The sequence below is a fragment of the Danio rerio genome, chromosome 7, assembly GCF_052040795.2.
Source record: "Danio rerio strain M-AB ecotype USA chromosome 7, GRCz13ab, whole genome shotgun sequence".
Classification (NCBI taxonomy): domain Eukaryota; kingdom Metazoa; phylum Chordata; class Actinopteri; order Cypriniformes; family Danionidae; genus Danio; species Danio rerio.
In genome coordinates this window covers 73,208,162-73,227,780 of record NC_141027.1, presented here as the reverse complement: position 1 = coordinate 73,227,780, position 19,619 = coordinate 73,208,162, and the positions used below count along the sequence as shown (strand labels likewise).

The 19,619-nt window shown below is 38.9% G+C and overlaps 1 protein-coding gene and 1 long non-coding RNA gene across 4 annotated transcripts in view; both read right to left on the bottom strand.

The window, feature by feature from the left end:
• The window catches only part of sbf2 (SET binding factor 2), a 288,968-nt gene that overhangs the window by 216,216 nt on the left and 53,133 nt on the right, over nucleotides 1-19,619 (bottom strand). The gene's annotated exons all lie outside the window — the stretch shown is intronic.
• LOC147836215 (uncharacterized) lies at nucleotides 1,771-8,726 on the bottom strand. Its single transcript, XR_015496488.1, has 4 exons — nucleotides 8,416-8,726; nucleotides 5,417-8,350; nucleotides 3,737-4,547; nucleotides 1,771-3,461 (listed from the first exon to the last, which is right to left on the bottom strand). It is a non-coding gene; the product is annotated as an uncharacterized LOC147836215 (long non-coding RNA).

The following is a 19,619-nucleotide window of genomic DNA, read 5'->3' as shown; positions in this document are numbered from 1 at the left end:
TCTCTCTTGCTCTCGCATCACTTGTTATCATCTGTTTCCACCCACTTACCTTATTACTTTGACTAGGCATGAGTCAAAAGTTGCCTTTGTGCAAAATGCAATATAGTTTCTCAGCTCTCTTTCATCTTAACCCCTGACTTTCCTTCAGTTGTTTTTTTTTTTTTTTTTTTTGCTGTTCTTCCTTGTTTTTCTACTGCCAGGCCGCCATTTATGATCCAGGCTCACTATGCCTGCCAAACCACTTTGAACTTGAGCACCAATACCACAGATTTTCTTGTACTAGCAAGTCAAGTCAAGTCAAATCAGGTCAGGTCATGTCAAGTCAAATAAAGTCATGTCAAATCAGGTCTAGTCAGGTCAGGTCAAGTCAAGCCAAATAAAGTCAAGTCAAATCAGGTCAAGTCAGGTCAGGTCAAGTCAAGTCAAATACAGTCAAGTCAAGTCAAGTCAAGTCAGGTTAGGTCAGATTAAATCGAATCAAATCAAGTCAAGACAGGTCAAATCAAACCAAACCAAATCAAATTAGTTCAGGTCAGGTCAAGTCAAGTCAAGTCAAGTCAAATCAAATCAAATCAAATCAAATCAAGTCAAGTCAAGCCAAGCCAAGCCAAGCCAAGCCAGGTCAAGTCAGGTCAGGTCAGGTCAAGTCAAGTCAAGTCAAGTCAAGTCAAGTCAAGTCAAGTCAAGTAAGGTCAGGTCAGGTCAGGTCAGGTCAGGTCAGGTCAGGTCAAGTCAGATAAAGTCAAATCAGGTCAGGTCAAGTCAAGTCAGGACAGGTCAAGTCAAGTCAGATAAAGTCAATTCAGGTCAGGTCAGGTCAAGTCAAGTCAGATACAGTCAAATCAGGTCAGGTCAAGTCAGGTCAGGTTAGGTCAAGTCAAGTCAAGTCAAATCGAGTCAGGTTGGATCAGGTCAAAAGGCGTCAGGTCAAATCAAGTCAAGTCAAGTGAAGGCTTGGACCAGACGTGTTTTTACAGATTTTGTGTGATACAAACATTTAGAAATGAAACTAAATAAACAGATGTTGTTTAACTTTATTGGTAATTAGTAATATGAAATGTCATGGTAAGCTTGGCAAGTAATTTTGAAGGATTTGAAGTTACCCGATTCAAACAGGATGCCCGAGCACACTGCCCGAGAGACGTTTCAAAAATGGCCACTGAGTGAAATGACTTGCCTTAAAGGGACCTTGGTTATACACACTCACCGGCCACTTTATTAGGCACACCTTACTAGTATCGGGTTGGACGCTTTTTGCCCTTGGAATTGCCTTTATCTTTTGTGGGAGAGAATCAGCTAGATACTAAAAAATATTCCTCAGAGATGATGGTCCATATTGACATTATAGCATCACGCAGTTGCTGCAGATTTGTCGGCTGCGCATCTATGAAGCGAATCTCCCGTTCCACCACATCCCAAAGGTGTTCTATTGGATTGAGCTCTGGTGACTGTGGAGGCCATTTGAGTACAGTGAACACATTGTCATGTTCAAGAATCTAATCTAAGACAATTCGCGCTTTATGACATGGCAACCTCTTTTCAATCTTCTATTGTCCAATTTTGGTGAGCCTGTGCGAATTGTAGCCTCAGTTTTCTGTTCTTAGCTGACAGGAGTGGAACCCGGGATGGTCTTCAGCTGCTGTAGTCCATCCACCTCAAGGTTGGACGTGTTGTGCGTTAAAGAGATGCTCTTCTGCATACCTCGGGTTGTGACGCGAGTTACTGTTGCCTTTCTATCAGCTCGAACCAGTCTGGCCATTCTCCTCTGACCTCTGGCATCAACAAGGCATTTACACACAGAACTGCTGCCCACATTTTCTCTTTGCGGACCATTCTCTGGAAACTCTAGACATGGTTGTGCATGAAAATCCCAGTACATCAGCAGTTTCTGAAATACTCGGACCACCCCTTCTGGCAACAACAACCATGCTACGTTCAGAGTCACTTAAATCAGCTTTCTTCCCCATTCTGATGCTCTGCTGCAGCAGATCATCTTGACCATGTCTACATGCCAAAATGTTGCCATGTGATTGGCTGATTTGAATTTGGCGTTAAAAAGTAGTTGGAAAGGTGTACCTAATAAAGTGGCCGTTGAGTGTACATCTTTTCCACTATTTTATCAATTTTTTTGCCTACATTTTAACTGGCACCAACAACAAAAGTCAATGACAAAGTCAATCACTTTGGAATTCTCCAGCTAGTACTTTAAGATAAACAATGTGATATCACTTCAGTCACCATCATCTTGAAAATGAGGTAAAATTATGTATTACACTGTGTCCATGCATCCACTCATTTAAATCCACTAAAGAAGGTGTGAGAATTCCAGGCTTAGAATTATTTGCAATGCACAAATGATAAAAGCTAAATACAACAATGAAAATGGCTGTACTTCAAAACAAGAGTCAAACGTTGAAGCTAAACCGATCTGAACTTTGAGCATCACATTATGATGCTCCACGTGTTGACAAGAGCTTCCAGCTTCGCTCCACTGAAGTATGCTGATGCAAGTCATGCGAAAGAGGCTCAATTGTTCTGCGCTTGCACTCCTTCAACGCTAAAAACAGCTGAGTCACAGCAGAGAGAAGACAGACCTCCTCCTTAATTTAGCTCTCAGTCAAGTGACAATGGCACTCCATAGGTTTCTACCAGGCGTGATGTCAGAGGGCTTTCAGTTACACAGCTGACCAGTCAGTGAGAGTTCCCCATCATGTGAAAAATGAGCGGCACGTCCACTCTGCAAACAAGACACAAGATCTGCATCTTGACCTGCTAAGAATCAGTTCAGTGGTCAAAAGCACGGAGGGCAGAGCAAACCATATTAGATCCTCGTCTGCCTTGTGCTCTGTTCCGTTACTTGCATCTCTGTTTAATGAAGGCCATAAAAGGCAGTGCCCCAGTTAGAGGACAAAGAAAGACTCCGATTTTTCTGGAGTCGAGTAACAGGTTCAGGCTGGTGCATATTCCATAAACAATCAATTGATTACAATAAGGCTGCATAGAAAGGACGCATAATTAATTAAATATTAACAACAGTATGATTTGTAATGATTTCAGATAAAATTGCCCATTTTGAGAAGTTTATTCATGGTGGAACCCAGTCATCCACACTCCATTCCAGTTGACGGAAGATCGTTTTTCTTTCTCGTTTAGAATTATACAATCATTGGCCACTTTATTAGGTACACCTCTCCAACTGCTCGTTAATGCAAATTTCTAATCAGCCAATCGCACGGCAGCAACTCAATGCGTTTAGGCATGTAGACATGGCCAAGACGACCCGCTGCAGTTCAAACTGAGCATCATCAGCTCGATTTCATCATTTCAGTTTTTGTTCTCGCGCTCTGATTTGTTGCTGAATCAGAGTGTTCTCTTCAGTCAACGGCGATTTTACATGCTGAATCAGGCCAACTCTTCCTCTTCTGAATCATCATTCAACTTTTCTATGAAAGCCTGAGTTACTATTGTTTTCTGTGCATTACAGAAAGTGTTAAACGTCAGCAGAGAGCAACAGAACAAGAAACTGAGGATAAACAGAACCCTCTATTACTAAAATCAGGCTATTGATTAAAAGAAAGACAAGGGTAGGATCTGAACTAAGAATTTAGCAGTGGTGCAATGGTGTTGATGATAATGTTAGGCATAATTTGAGCCTACAACAGCAATTCTACATGCTGAATCAGCCCAACTCTTCCTACGACTCATCATTCAACTTTTATATGTAAGCCTGAGATACTTTTGTTTGCTGTTTGCACTAGTGAGTAGAACGTGTTAAATGTTAGCAAAGAAAAAGAAAACTGGGGATAAATGGATCATAATTCCACTACCTTACTAAAATCAGGCTATAGAATAAAAAAATTAAAAGGGTAAGATAAGAACTCTTAATTTAGTAGTGGTGCAATGGTTGGGAAAATAATTTTAGGCATAATTTGTGCCTACAGCAGCAATTCTACAAGCTGAATCAGGCCAACTACTCCTCCAAGTCATCATTCAACTTTTCTACGTAAGCCTGAGTTACTATTGTTTGCTATGAGTACTGCGTAGAATGTGTTAAATGTCAGCAAATGGGAACAGAACTGAGGATAAACTGAGCAAAATCCACACTCTCTTACTAAAATCAGACTATAGATTAAAAAAATGAGAAGGGTAGGACATATACTCTCCATTTAGTAGTGGTGAAATGGTGCGGATAATATTTTTTAGGCATAATTTGGGCCTACAGCAGCAATTCTACATGCTGAATCAGGCCAACTCTTCCTCCAACTCATCATTCAACTTTTCTATGTAAGCCTGAGTTACTATTGTTAGCTGTGATAGAGCACTAGTGAGTAGAACGTGTTAAATGTTAGCAAAGAGGAACAGAACAGAAAACTGGGGATAAATGGAACATAATTCCACTACCTTACTAAAATCAGGCTATAGATTAAAAGAATGAAAAGGGTAGGACATGAACTCTTAATTTAGTAGTGGTGCAATGGTGGGGATAATACTTTTAGGCATAATTTGGGCCTACAGCAGCAATTCTACATTCTGAATCAGGCCAACTCCTCCTCCAACTCATCATTCAACTTTTCTATGTATGCCTGAGTTACTATTGTTAGCTGTGATAGAGCACTAGTGAATAGAACATGTTAAATGTTAGCAAAGAGGAACAGAACAGAAAACTGGGGATAAATGGAACATAATTCCACTACCTTACTAAAATCAGGCTATAGATTAAAAGAATGAAAAGGGTAGGACATGAACTTTTAATTTAGTAGTGGTGCAATGGTGGGGATAATACTTTTAGGCATAATTTGGGCCTACAGCAGCAATTCTACATGCTGAATCAGGCCAACTACTCCTCCAAGTCATCATTCAACTTTTCTACGTAAGCCTGAGTTACTATTGTTTGCTATGAGTAGTGCATAGAATGTGTTGAATGTCAGCAAATGGGAACAGAACTGAGGATAAACTGAGCAAAATCCACACTCTCTTACTAAAATCAGACTATAGATTTAAATAAATGAGAAGCGTAGGACATATACTCTCCATTTAGTAGTGGTGAAATGGTGCGGATAATATTTTTTAGGCATAATTTGGGCCTACAGCAGCAATTCTACATTCTGAATCAGGCCAACTCCTCCTCCGACTCATCATTCAACTTTTCTATGTAAGCCTGAGTTACTATTGTTAGCTGTGATAGAGCACTAGTGAGTAGAACGTGTTAAATGTTAGCAAAGAGGAACAGAACAGAAAACTGGGGATAAATGGAACATAATTCCACTACCTTACTAAAATCAGGCTATAGATTAAAAGAATGAAAAGGGTAGGACATGAACTTTTAATTTAGTAGTGGTGCAATGGTGGGGATAATACTTTTAGGCATAATTTGGGCCTACAGCAGCAATTCTACATGCTGAATCAGGCCAACTACTCCTCCAAGTCATCATTCAACTTTTCTATGTAAGTCTGAGTTACTATTGTTTGCTATGAGTAGTGCATAGAATGTGTTGAATGTCAGCAAATGGGAACAGAACTGAGGATAAACTGAGCAAAATCCACACTCTCTTACTAAAATCAGACTATAGATTAAAAAAATGAGAAGCGTAGGACATATACTCTCCATTTAGTAGTGGTGAAATGGTGCGGATAATATTTATTAGGCATAATTTGGGCCTACAGCAGCAATTCTACATGCTGAATCAGGCCAACTCCTCCTCCAACTCATCATTCAACTTTTCTATGTAAGCTTGAGTTACTATTGTTTGCTATGAGTAGTGCACTAGTGAGAAAAATGTGTTGAATGTCAGCAAACGGGAACAGAACTGAGGATAAACGAAACGAAATTCACACTCTCTTGCTAAAATCAGGCTAGATTAAAAAATGAGAAGGGTATGACATAGAACAGAGTCTGAACTCTGAATTTAGTAGTAGAGCAATGATGTGAATGATATTTTTGAGGCATAAATTAGGCCTATTAATTGAATATTAATCCCTTTAAGACCCTTTAATCACAAAGTTCATGACGTTGAGTTGACTATGCTCAAGTGGTCTCTAGAGTCTCCAGATCTCAATATTAACTCAATCTCAGTTTGTGCCAACTGAATCATACCAACATGTTCATAAGAACACTGGTTTCATCCATTTAGCTATTGATCAAAAGTGACAATTACCTTATTTACCTAGCTTACTTACTTACTTACTTATTTACTCCCTCGGTCATTTATATCGAAGTGGATATTCTATGGGGGAAACCGGAGCACCCGGAGGAAACCAACGCGAACACGGTGAGAAAATGTAAACTCCACACAGAAATGCCAACTGACCCAGATGGAGGTTGAACCAGCGACCCTCTTGCTGCGAGGTGACAGTGCTACCCGCCGTGTCGCCCATTTACCTAGCTTGCTCTCATAAAAATAATTCTTCAGAATAGGCAGCTGAAGCACAGCATTTGTGATGCTCCCTTAAAAAGATAGTACACCCAAAACTAGAGTTGGGTATTGTTTGGGGTTATTTCAATACCGATGCTACTTTTAAAACTGTACCGATGCCAAAATGGGGCCTAAACCGATACTTTTGAGCCACAAAATGATGGTGGATGATTTCAGAAAAATCTTTTATTTAACAAAATCTTTTAAAATAATAATTTTAATAGAACAATATAATTTAATTAAAGTTTAAAGTAAACATCAATTCTTATTTTATATACTTGAATTACATGAATATATTTCCTGATCATTTGTTGGTTAGCATGAATTTAGGATTTCCATTATTAAATTACATTAGCTTATACTAACCTGTGGAAAGGCTGACATCAAAATACTGAACTCCTTTTTTCTAGGGTTGGGGCTTGTGTCTATGTTTACATAGTTATCAGTGATCTAATGATGCCTTAATCTGAATAAGACAATGATATGATCAAGGTGTTTACATGAGTTGCTTTTTGAATGTTCCTTTCATGATCCCGTCTTACATGTTATATGTACATAGATCCATTAAGGTCATTGCGTCACCACGCTATCCATGCTTCCTCCAGAGTTTCATGTAATTTTAGGCGTTTAATTTTTAATTTTTCTACTTTAACTGCAGTTTCACTTTCATTCAGGAACATTTTATTCACGCCCCATGACAAACAGGTATTTGATGCAAGCATTAAGTAAGGACTGGTGGAAGAGTGCTCTTTTAATGGAATTTGATACCGCACGTTGAATGGAAAGAAAAAACTACATTTCACGACACAGATGTCTGTGGTCCTTTAAGGTAATCAAAAATCACTGTTTACATGGTAGTCTAGACTCCTAATCAGAGTATTGTCTTAATCATATTAAAATAGGAGCATTGAGCTCCATGTACATACTTATTGAAAGTGCCAGATGATGTCGCAAGCTTTCAGAGACAGTGCATTCCTTTGCCTTTAAGTTGATTCCATGAGCCCTCAAATGTGTCATTAAGTTTGATGTGTTTCCCCCTTACACGCAACTTTTGGAAAGCATCTGCTTCACATTGCTGTGTCAGAATCCTTGCTTGTAAAATACCCTTTAGAATGCTTAGTTTAAGCAAATTTGATTAACGTGATCATGCGCGTTGATCTGAAGAGAGTCCCTCTCGCTCACCGAATGCGCTGTACTGCGTGCGTTGCGTGTGTCCATTCCCTAAGCAACAAGAACAAACGGCTGACATCGCCTGTCCGTATACCTTAAAGTTGTTTCGAATAAAATGTTTAGAGATGGTGTGACAATGTGTACTTATGTGTGTCTTTGATGCACCCCTTGATGCTTCTTACGTCCTTGTCGCAGCACAAGTGGCACTAAAATTAGGCACTGTAATTCATATGCTGATTCAGTCAACTACATACAGGTTACAAAGATACTGGTGCTATAATGGCACCAGGTTTCGGAACCCAACCCTACCCAAAACTAAAAATTCTGTCATCCTTTACTCACGCTTTTACAAATTTGTTTCACTAAGAAAATAGCCAGCAGCCATTGCCTTCCATAGTAGTTGTTTTTCCTTCTAAGTATATCAATGGTTAACCCAAAATATCTTCTTTTGTGTCCTATCTTTTGATGATGCCAAGAAATTAATTCATGCTTTTATTTTCTCTCGACTTGATTATTGCAATGCTATTTATACTGGTTTACCTAAGGGTTCTATAATGAAGTTGCAACTGATACAAAATGCAGCAGCCAGAGTTTTAATGAAATTGAAGAAACGAGAGCACATCACACCCGTATTAATAGAATTACACTGGTTACCTGTGCGCCAAAGAATAGATTTTAAGATTCTTTTATTGGTTTATAAAGCACTTCACAACATGACACCTTCCTACATTTCCGACTGTTTATCAAAATATAGTCCAAACCGTTTGCTACGCTCTTCTAGCGCTGGGCTTTTACAATTTTACTCTGTAAACCTGATGCGATCTGGCGGCACTTCTTTTAGCCATTATGCTCCAAAAATTTGGAACTGTCTCCCTCTTGAAGTGAAAGAATTCCCTAGTATTCATGTTTAAAAAAAAAAACGTGTTAAGACACATCTTTTTAAAATTGCGTATGAATACACAAGCTTTTAAGGTGTATGCATTTTATCTATATTGTTGTAGGTTTATGTGTGTATGCATGGTGTGTGCTTGTATATATAAGGACTATCGTGTGCGTGATCATGTGGATATGCTTATATTTTGTGTGCATGAATGCTTTTATCTGAGTATATGTGACAAGTTTATGTGGTCTGTTTTAATGCTTTTTTGTTGTTGTTTGTGAGGCACTTTGAGTTGCATGTATGTTGGAAAAGTGCTATACAAATGAAATGTATTATTATTATTATTATTATTATTATTAACAGAAAAAAAACTTACTACTCTGAGAAACTCTCAGACTTGAAACCACTTGAGGATGAGTATAATGAGTCCATTTTCATTTTGAAAAAACTACCCCTTTAAAACATCACCAAAGTACTCTGGAAATCTCTATATCTTTATATCCAAATCTCTCTGGATATATTGAGCTTTTCCATTGGGAGTGTGTATATGATGACTAAAAAAGCTGTCAAGGTAAACAGCACATCAGCACAAGAGGGTGTGTTTTCTTAAGGTGTGAGAATGCGTTATAAATGGAACAGACACTTGTTGTCCCAACACAATCTTCATGTGAGGGTGGACAACAGCTGTAAATCTCTCAGGAAGAAGAACAATAACACGGGGGAAAGAGGTGTCAGCACTGGCCGTCCTCCGTCAACACTGTACAGTTTTATCAGAACAGACAGAATGCTAATGCAGAATCCAAACACGGGACGCTCTATTTCTGACCAGGCGGTAGGAAATGCTCAGCTGGGCCAAGATGGAGATGCTATTCTTCTATCTGAATGTGTTGAGCCCAAGTATAACCTGTGATGAAAACACTTCCTGAGAACATCTTCAGGGTCAAAGGAAATGAAAAAAAAAAAAGAAGAAGTGTTTTTTGTGGTCCATCCCATTACACACTGCAGCAAATATCTGTACATTGACAGTTTAACGTACTTTGTGATTCATGTTTTTTTTCTTTCACTTATTAGGGACCGAGCACCGAAACGATGCGTAGGCCCTACTGGAATTGCTCTGTTTCTTCTTCTTCTTCTTCTTCTTCTTCTTCCGTGGAATGAATGGCGGTTTTGAGGGGCTAAACAAGCCCGAAAACTCACAAAACTTTGTACACGCCTCAGAAGTAGCAAAAATTTACGTTTGTTATGGATTTCGTAAGTGGCCGTGGCAAAATGACTCGACATCGCCACCTATGCACTTTTGACGAACTGGCCTCAGAGCTATTAATCACGCACACGTCCGAAAATTGGCACACACCTCAAACACGCCAAAACCCACAACTCTTGGAGCGGAATCTCAAACCTAACAGGAAGTCGGATATTTTAAATTTCCTGCGGCGAAAAAGTGCCGTTTTTGCCATTTCCAGGCGTTGTATTTTAACAAACTCCTCCTAGGGATTTTATCGGATCAACAACAAAATTGGGTTTTGTCATCTAAAGGCCTTGTCGATGTTAAATTGCGAAGATCTAGAGTTTTTGTCGAAGGGCAAGTCCGTGGCGGCTTCGCAAACTTTGACGATTCGCCACGAAACAGGAAGTTGTTATAACTCAGGCATGCATTATCCGATCTGCCTCAAAATTAACAAATTTGATAACAGTCCTGACCTGAACATGTTTACATGCCGATATCCAGATACTGTTATAGTGCCACCTGCTGTCAAAAGAAATTGACATGTTTTACATTATAACAAACTACTCCCACATATTTTATCCTATCAGCACCAAATTCGGGTGGTGTTATCTGAAAACTCTAGCAATAATATATTGCGAAGAACTAGAGTTTTTGCTGAAGGGTTTGTCCGTGGCGGCATGACAAACCTCAGTGCTTCGCCATGAAACAGGATGTACTTATAACTAATCCACACAATGTCCGATCAGCCTGAAACTACACATGGTTTAAAAAAAGTAATTTCCTTTAGATATCTATATGCCAATATTGAGTCAGTCATAGCACCACCTGCTGACAGAAGGAATTTTGGCTTATAAATCAGCCACAAAATATCCAATCTGCCTGAAACATCACGTTTGATAAGATTCCTCTCCTGAAGACATCTACATGCCAATATTGAGTCACAGTTGAAGCGCCACCTGCTGACAGAAGGAAGTTTGGCATAAATCTATAGGTTTATATATATTTATATATATATATATATATATATATATATATATATATATATATATATATATATATATATATATATATATATATATATATATATATATATCGGCTTCAATTAATATTGTTCGCTGTTCTCTGGCATTCTAAGGCCAACGGGAGGCAGTGAGCCCGGATGCGAGTTCTCTTTCATTGCTGCTTGTCTATGCTTGTTATTTATTTGCTATATATTATTCGAGATTTACTCCCCTACAAAATCCCTTCAATCAATACAATTAACTTGTTTAATCATCTGGTGAAATTACAATCGCAATGTACATCACAGAAATACAAAATATCGAAATGTCAGATTTACATCAAAAAAGTGCAAGTTACCTTTGCCAAAGGCACTTACACAACCTCATACCATGACAAACCATGAATTTTCGTTATTAAAAGTGGACAGAGCACAAATAAAATTCCCATAATGTAATTCACAACCGTAAATACACAGAAAACATCTGTGAATCGGAAAATACGGATATTTTTTACAGTACAGCAAGAGCTAAGAATTCTAAATGACCCTGAGGTTAACACAGTGTTCACATTACCAGTATGAAGTTTTCTAAATTCAGGATATTTCTTATGGTCAGTTACGCAATACCGCACATATGGTTCACTTTAAGGACAGATATTTTTAGTTGGTCAATGGGGATGCTTACAATTTGGTGGGTGGAGGGCGAGTAATGTGGAAATGCTCAAAAAATGCCAAACGAACAACATATTGACAGCATCATAATTTCATGACCTGTAATTTATTGAGTCGATGACAACTCATGCATGTCAGAAATGCGGAGGAAAAACCTTCAATCTGGTGCGAGTCTAACGTGTCAATTACTTATTACAGCGGCTCATACAGCTGGATCTGTCGGATTCTTCGGTACTGCGCTCCTCTAGGGAGATTTCCTCATTTGAGATGAATTTTCGGCCTTTTTTTTTCTGAAAGCGTTTCAATTGAAAACACATAATTCTATCCTAACAACACAAACATGCAGTCCTCAGAGAGTTGAGTGATGTTCAGCTCTAAACATTTTGCTTTTTGTTAGTATTCCCAAAACAGCAGTCGGGGAAACACTTTAGTAGACGTCTCTAGAACTTCCCAGAAGTGTCTGAAATATGGCAATGAATTCTACTTGAGTGTACAAAAATGATCAGACAGGTGTTGACAAACAAACAAAAGGTCAGCTGAGGTCTGTTGTCAAGTTTATTCATTCATTCATTCATTGTCGGCTCAGTCCCTTTATTAATCCGGGGTCACCACAGCGGAATGAACCACCAACTTATCCAGCACATTTTTACGCAACGGATGCCCTTCCAGACGCAACCCATCTCTGGGAAACATTCACACACACACTTATAATCTACGGACAATTTAGCCTACCCAATTAACCTGTACCGCATGTCTTTGGACTGTGGGGGAAACCGGCGCAACCGGAGGAAACCCACGCGAACGCAGGGAGAACATGCAAACTCCACACAGAAACGCCAACTGACCAAGCCGAGGCTCGAAACTGCGAACTAGCGACCTCCTTGCTGTGAGGCGACAGCACTACCTACTGCGCCATTGCATCGCCCTTGTCAAGTTTACTCAATCCTTTTATATCAGAATGGGGAAGAAAGATTGTAAGAGCCCCTGAACGTGGCATGGTTGTTGGTGCCAGAAGGGGCTGGTCTGAGTATTTCAGAAACTGCTGATCAAACTGGCATTTTCACGCACAACCATCTCTAGAGTTTATAGAAAATGATCCAAAAAAGAGAAAATGTCCAGTGAGTGGCAGTTCTGTGGGCGCAAATAGTAACTCAAATAAGCACTCGTTACAACCGAGGTATGCAGAAGAGCATCTCTAAATGCACAAGTCGAACCTTGAGACAGATGGACTACAGCAGCAGAAGACCACTTCACACAGGCTCACCAAAACTGAACAACATAAGATTGTAAAAACAATGCCTGGTCTGATCGGTCTCATTTTCTGCTGCGACATTTGGATGGTAGGGTCAGAATTTGGTGTCAACAACATGAAAGCATGGATCCATCCTGCTTTGTATCTTCAGTTCAGGCTGGTGGTGGTCGTGCAATGGTGTGGGGGATATTTTCTTGGCACACTTTGAGCTCGTTAAAAAAAATTGAGCAACGCGTCAACGTCACAGCAACGCCACAGCCTGAGTATTGTTGCTGACCATGTCCATCCATTAATGGCCACAGTGTATCCATCTACTGATGGCTACTTCCAGCAGGATAAGGCACCATGTCATAAAGCATGAATCATCTCAGATTGGTTTCTTGAACATGACAGTGAGTTCGCTGTACTCAAAAGGCCTCTACATTCACCAGACCTCAATCCGATTTAGCACCTTTGGGATGTGGTGAAAAGCGATATTCATATCATGGATGTGCAGCCGACAAATCTGCAGCAACTGCATGATGCTGTAATGTCAATATGGAGCAAAATCCTAGAGGAATAATTCCAGTACCTTGCTGAATCTTTGCCATGAAGGATTAAGGCAGTTCTAAGGGCAAAAGGTGGTCCAACCCGATATTAGTAAGGTGTACCTAATAAAGTGGCCGGTGAGTATATATCGTGATATGAGATTTGTCATACCGCCCAGCCCTATAGCCATGTGGTTTTCATGCTGTTTTAAGAGCTATTTCTCAGGTTGTCATGGTGTTCTCGGGGGTTTTGACAGTTTTTAGCATGTTTAACATGCGGTTGCTATGTTATTAAGGCATTCAGAGTGACAAGACACAATTTAGCTTGACATGTTTGGCTTGATTTATGCTTGTCATGGTGCTGTTTTTAACGTCACTGGAGTTTTATTTTCTTAGTGATTGACATCTTTGTGGTTGCTAATGTGTTGTTTTTTAATAAAACTGATAAAATGTGGTTGTTAAAGTGTTTTTCTAGTGTTGTCTCAAAAATAACGGGCCACAAGTTGTCACTGAGGCGGTCCATATTAGTACCTTAAAGCTACACTTTATTACCTAAGATTTTCCAAAGGTATGTGTACCGCCCCAGTGATGGGGTAAGCAAAATAATCTCATGTCAAAAAGAAAACAAGATTATGTTGCTCACACCAACGGCAGATTATTTTGCTGGCTAAAAGGAAAAAATACAAATTTTGTTGTATTATTTCCTAAAACAAGACTATATTTTTTTGCTTGTCTAAAATAATGCTTCTTAATTTAAGAGTTTTTAGATATTTGGACTAAAAATAATACGAAGAATCTAAGAAAAACATATTTGCAGTGCTCACACAAAACATCCGTTCACGTGAATCATGCGTCACTACCATTAAATGTTTCTTGAATCACCATATAGCATGTAAACATCAGCCAAGGACATCAATATTTTTGAACTTCACAAGCCAAACAACAAACAGCATTTCCAGGGTGCTTTGACTGGCCGAGAATATAAACACCTTTGTCCCGGGACTTGAACGGAGGCACAATAATGATCTACGTCACGCTGCAGACCCCTGCCTGGGAGCACAGCGATAGTGAAGTGGACACAGGTGTTTCCACTGCTTTTCACAGTTTTACTCCTCCCACATTCCCCTCACTCCAATCAGCTCTCTTCACTGTGTTTGTGTTTTTCAGCTGACTGAACAACAGCTCCATGCTGGACGGTCACGTGGGTCAGCCATTCTTCAGTCTCAGGAAGGAAAAAAAAAATGGGCCTGCTTCTGAATGAAGGGAGGGTTTCCTTTATTCTCAACACAAAGAGGCGGTTCATTACACAGGACTTGTGGACTTACTTTTTTACTAAAGGTGTCGCGCTAATGCTGATGACAGATTGCACAGGAATACTTTATTACACCTTATGATGCAAAACTGTATTACGTGGACATAACTGTATTTTGTGTACTGTGTACATATATATGTGTATCTACATTTCTATACGTATATATATGTACGTATATATATATATATATATATATATATATATATATATATATTAGGGTTGGGCATCTAAGCTATAATGCCGATCCGATACGCATCTCGATACAAAGAATACGATCCGATATATTAGCGATACATTTATGACATATTGCGATGCGACACGATACGATTTACACCCATATCACGATACAATGCGATAATTCAGCACTAACTAATTAAATCAAGTTTATGAGATTATGTGAAAGAGGATGCTGTGCCATTGAATGAGTTTGATTATTTATTAACCAAGCAAAACCAAGACTTTTTTTACAAACTGGTTTTTCTTTCAGAGCCAGAGTGTCAGTTTACAGTAGAGGGCCATTTTAGAACCTATAGCACATATTATTTAAGTATTTTCAAGATAAACAGAATGTATAAGTGCAATATATATTAAAATATATATATTTGCACTCTTTCAACATAAAGGTTTACCATTGCACAACAAGAATTGTGATTTAACTTTTCAACTATGAAAACAAGTTTTACAAAGATATATTTTGCCACTGAATATTCAAAACTTAAGGTCGTGAACTAGCAGTGTTATGCTGCTTTGAAACATCACTGTCACTGTAAACAACAGGCTAATAAAAATATAACAAACCAGCAATCTTCTTGCTGTGAGGTGGTCAAACTACCCACTGTGCCACCGTGACACCCATTATTTTTATCATTATTATTATTAATATTATTATTATTATTATAATTAAATAAAAATTAACAGGAGTAGGTGTTTAAAACCGCCTAGTGCGGCAGTATAGAGAGGGCGGCGTCCGCAACACCCAGTTATATCCGCGCATAGGGTGGCAGAATAGAGGTCCGCGACACCCGCGCATCCTCAGTTATATCCGCGCATAGGGCGGAAGAATAGAGGTCCGCGACACCCGCGCGTCCTCAGTTATATCCGCGCATAGGGCGGAAGAATAGAGGTCCGCGACACCCGCGCGTCCTCAGTTATATCCGCGCATAGGGCGGAAGAATAGAGGTCCGCGACACCCGCGCGTCCTCAGTTATATCCGCGCATAGGGCGGAAGAATAGAGGTCCGCGACACCCGCGCGTCCTCAGTTATATCCGCGCATAGGGCGGAAGAATAGAGGTCCGCGACACCCGCGCGTCCTCAGTTATATCCGCGCATAGGGCGGAAGAATAGAGGTCCGCGACACCCGCGCGTCCTCAGTTATATCCGCGCATAGGGCGGCAGAACAGAGGTCCGCGACACCCGCGCGTCCTCAGTTATATCCGCGCATAAGGCGGCAGAATAGAGGTCCGCGACACGTCACTTCATTTTCATAACCGGTCATTTTCGTTTTCACATTGGGGTTGAGGGCGGCGTGATCGTCCTCTGCCTAGAGCAGCAGTTCAGCTTGCTCCGGCCCTGCAGATGAACAATGCAATAACATCCGTTATTGGCATAGAGCGCACAAAACTTTTGCGCATGGAAAAAAAAAATTGCAATGCTTTTCTCACCACTTTTTGAGCTGGTAGCTACAGTTCAACCAGTGCGAAAGCCGGGGATGTACGAACACTGGAAGATGCTTTCACAACAACACCGTGGCGCCACTTCAAGTGAGATTTCAGATTACTCGTACTGCCCGCGTATTTTATAGATGCGCGGCACATTTTGCAAATTGCATCTGTCCTGTCAAGTCGTCCATCCTTAAATCCATAATGTTGCCATACTTTAGATTTAAAACTCAGTGGGGAATAAAATGTTTGTTTTGCTTCTCGCGCTTTCTGAGGGCGCACCACTAGCTTCATCCGCACACCTGATACACTGAGTTGTAGTGTAAGTGTACACATCCGCAAATCCGTTGCTAAGGCTTACTTTATGTAGGTCTATTAAATTATGCGCCAAAAACAGGTTGACAACACTTGTTAATAAATAAAAAATACATTCTATATTAAAAAAATAAGCTGTATCTCGGAAAAACCGATGCATCTCGCAAAAACCGATGCATCTCGATTTGCTTCCAAAATTTCATTCATCCTCTGCTGCTCAACCGATGCACTCGCATCATGCACGCGCATGACCGCGTATCGATACATATCGATTAATCTTCCCATCCCTAATATATATATATATATATATATATATATATATATATATATATATATATATATATATATATATATATATATATATATATATATATGTATGTATATATATATATATATATATATATATATATATATATATATATATATATATATATATATATATGTATGTATATATATATATATATATATATATATATACAAATTGCATTGAGCAGTTAATTTTTAAAATGGACTTATCTACTGACCACATTCGTTTATATATACATATATATGTATGTATGTATGTATGTATGTATGTATATATATATGTATATATATATATATATATATATATATATATATATATATATATATATATATATATATATATATATATATATGTATGTATGTATGTATGTATGTATGTATGTATGTATGTATGTATGTATGTATATATATATATATATATACGTACATATATATGTACGTACATATATATGTGCGTATATATATATATATATACATACATACATACATACATACATACATACATACATACATACATACATACATACATACATACATACATACATACATATATATATGTATATATAAACGAATGTGGTCAGTAGATAAGTCCATTTTAAAAATTAACTGCTCAATGCAATTTGTTATCCAGTTAAGTTAATTGATCAAATTTAGCTCCTTCACCAATTAAACATTTCTATAGTGTCTTGAAGCAGGCGACTTTTCCACCCTTTAAAATAACTATTTAGGCAGCTTCATTTAGGAAGAAAGTGGAGAAAAAACACAACATTTGCAATTTAGTGGTTCGAAAAATAATTACGTATAAGGAAATAATATAGAGAGAAATAAGTCTGTAAAATAAAAGAAAATGTACTGGCAGCTTGTTACAAGGTTTTTGAATTATAATATACAACACCAGCTCAAACAATACATCACTTTAAACTATTCACTTTTCCAATAGTTAAAAGATCTAGGACCTGTAATGCAATATAAAAGTAGAAATAAACAAGAAAAAAAAAAAATCACAAAATACAGAAAACTGCAAATTTATGGATATTTTTACAGTGTAGGACAGTATTTAACAGTAAGTGAAGTTGGAAAAAGCAGAGGAAAGGGTTTAAAAGATTTGCGAGCTGGGACTTGAACTCAGGACGCCTAAAGCGCAGTTACGCTACATATCTGCAGACTTCCTACAACATTATCGCCGCTGTTGTTTTTATTTTGCTTCCATCTGTGTTTTTTTATTTGTTGTTCTGCTTAATTGGTTGTGTTTGTAATTCATTTACTATCATGCATCTGGTCATTTTATTTGGTGTTAAATGCATTAAGGGATAGCAACACGTTCTCCCAGGTCTGCTTGTTAAAAATGGAGGGATGGATAAAGGCATGGCCAGCAGTGAGCGAGCCAACATAATTGGCGGCCACTTAACCACAAGTCAGAGTCAATAATGTTCACAGAGGCACTAATGTACTGAGTGCAGGAAGACCAACTCCCAACTCCCAAGAGGAATAAATACACTGAGTAAAGGCATCAAACATTCTTTAACAGAAAAGAAGTTGAAAAAAGTATGTCACGGCTTGCTAATTGGCTTTAGCGGATGCTGTTCAAAGTGACTCAAGGATACCTAACTGCACTAAAAGGCTGCTAATGGGGTTCAGTGTTTGCTCAGGAAAATGTTTACTTCATTAACTGCATAGCTACCATGATTTATTAACATTTGGTCATGGTAGTGCTCTTTAACATCTTTCTCATTATTGTAAAGTTTGTTTTAAGCAACCCAAAGAATCTGCAGGCATACACCCTTACTTAAAAAAAAGCTGGGTACCACACAATCGATTTGTGTTAGGTCAATTAAGTTAACTTTTTAAATTTTACAAATTTAAGTGAAGTGAACAAAAAACTATTAAGTTGTCCAAAAAACCCTTAAGAATTGTGCTGTTTCAGCTTATTTTAAATACAGTGGGGAAAATAAGTATTGGACACCACCATTTTCTCTCAGAAAACATATTTCTAAAGGTGCTATTGACTTAAATTTTCCCTGGATGTTGATAACAACAAAAGAATATATGCATATACATATGCAAAACAAATCTAATTAGTTTACAAATTAAGTTATGTAATAAAATGAACTGAAGGGGGAAATTATTGAACACATGAAGAACGGGAGGTGTAGAAAGGCAGTAATAGCCCAGACAGCAGCTAAAATCTCTCAGTAGCTCTTCAGCAACCCTCTGCCCTTCGTCATTGTAAATTAATATAAGGGTGCTTTCACACCTGCCTTATTTAGTTCTGTTGAATCGCACTAGAGTTTGCTTTCCCTCTTGGTGTGATTGGGCAGGTGTGAATGCAGCAATCGTACTCGAATGCGCACCAAATGCGCCCCAAAAAAGCGTACCGAGGCCACCTCTTAAACCAGGGGCGGTTCGTTTGTGGTGAGAATATGATCCGAACTAAAACAGACCCAACCGCAAAAAGTACTGCGCCTTTTGGACTAATCCAGCTCCCGTAGGCCAATGCGCTATGCATTTTGGGATATGGAGGAAAAATATTTGTTGACAGCTCTTTACCAACAGAGAGAGAGAGAGAAAACATTACCTGCACACCCCCACCAGTGTGCAGTATCCACTTGGATGATGCGAGGGCAGCCACAGAGCTACGGCGCCAGAGCGCTCAACACACACCAGCTATAGGTGGAGTGGGGAGACAGTTATAAAGCCAATTCGGTGGATAGGGATGATTGAGAGGCCATGATCGTGAGGGCCGATTGAGGGAATTTGGCCAGGACACCGAGGTTACATCCTTACTCTTTACAAAAAGTGCCATTGGGGATTTTTAATGACCACAGAGAGTCAGGACCTCGGTTTAACGCCTCATTTGAAAGACGGCGCCCACTGACAATATAGTG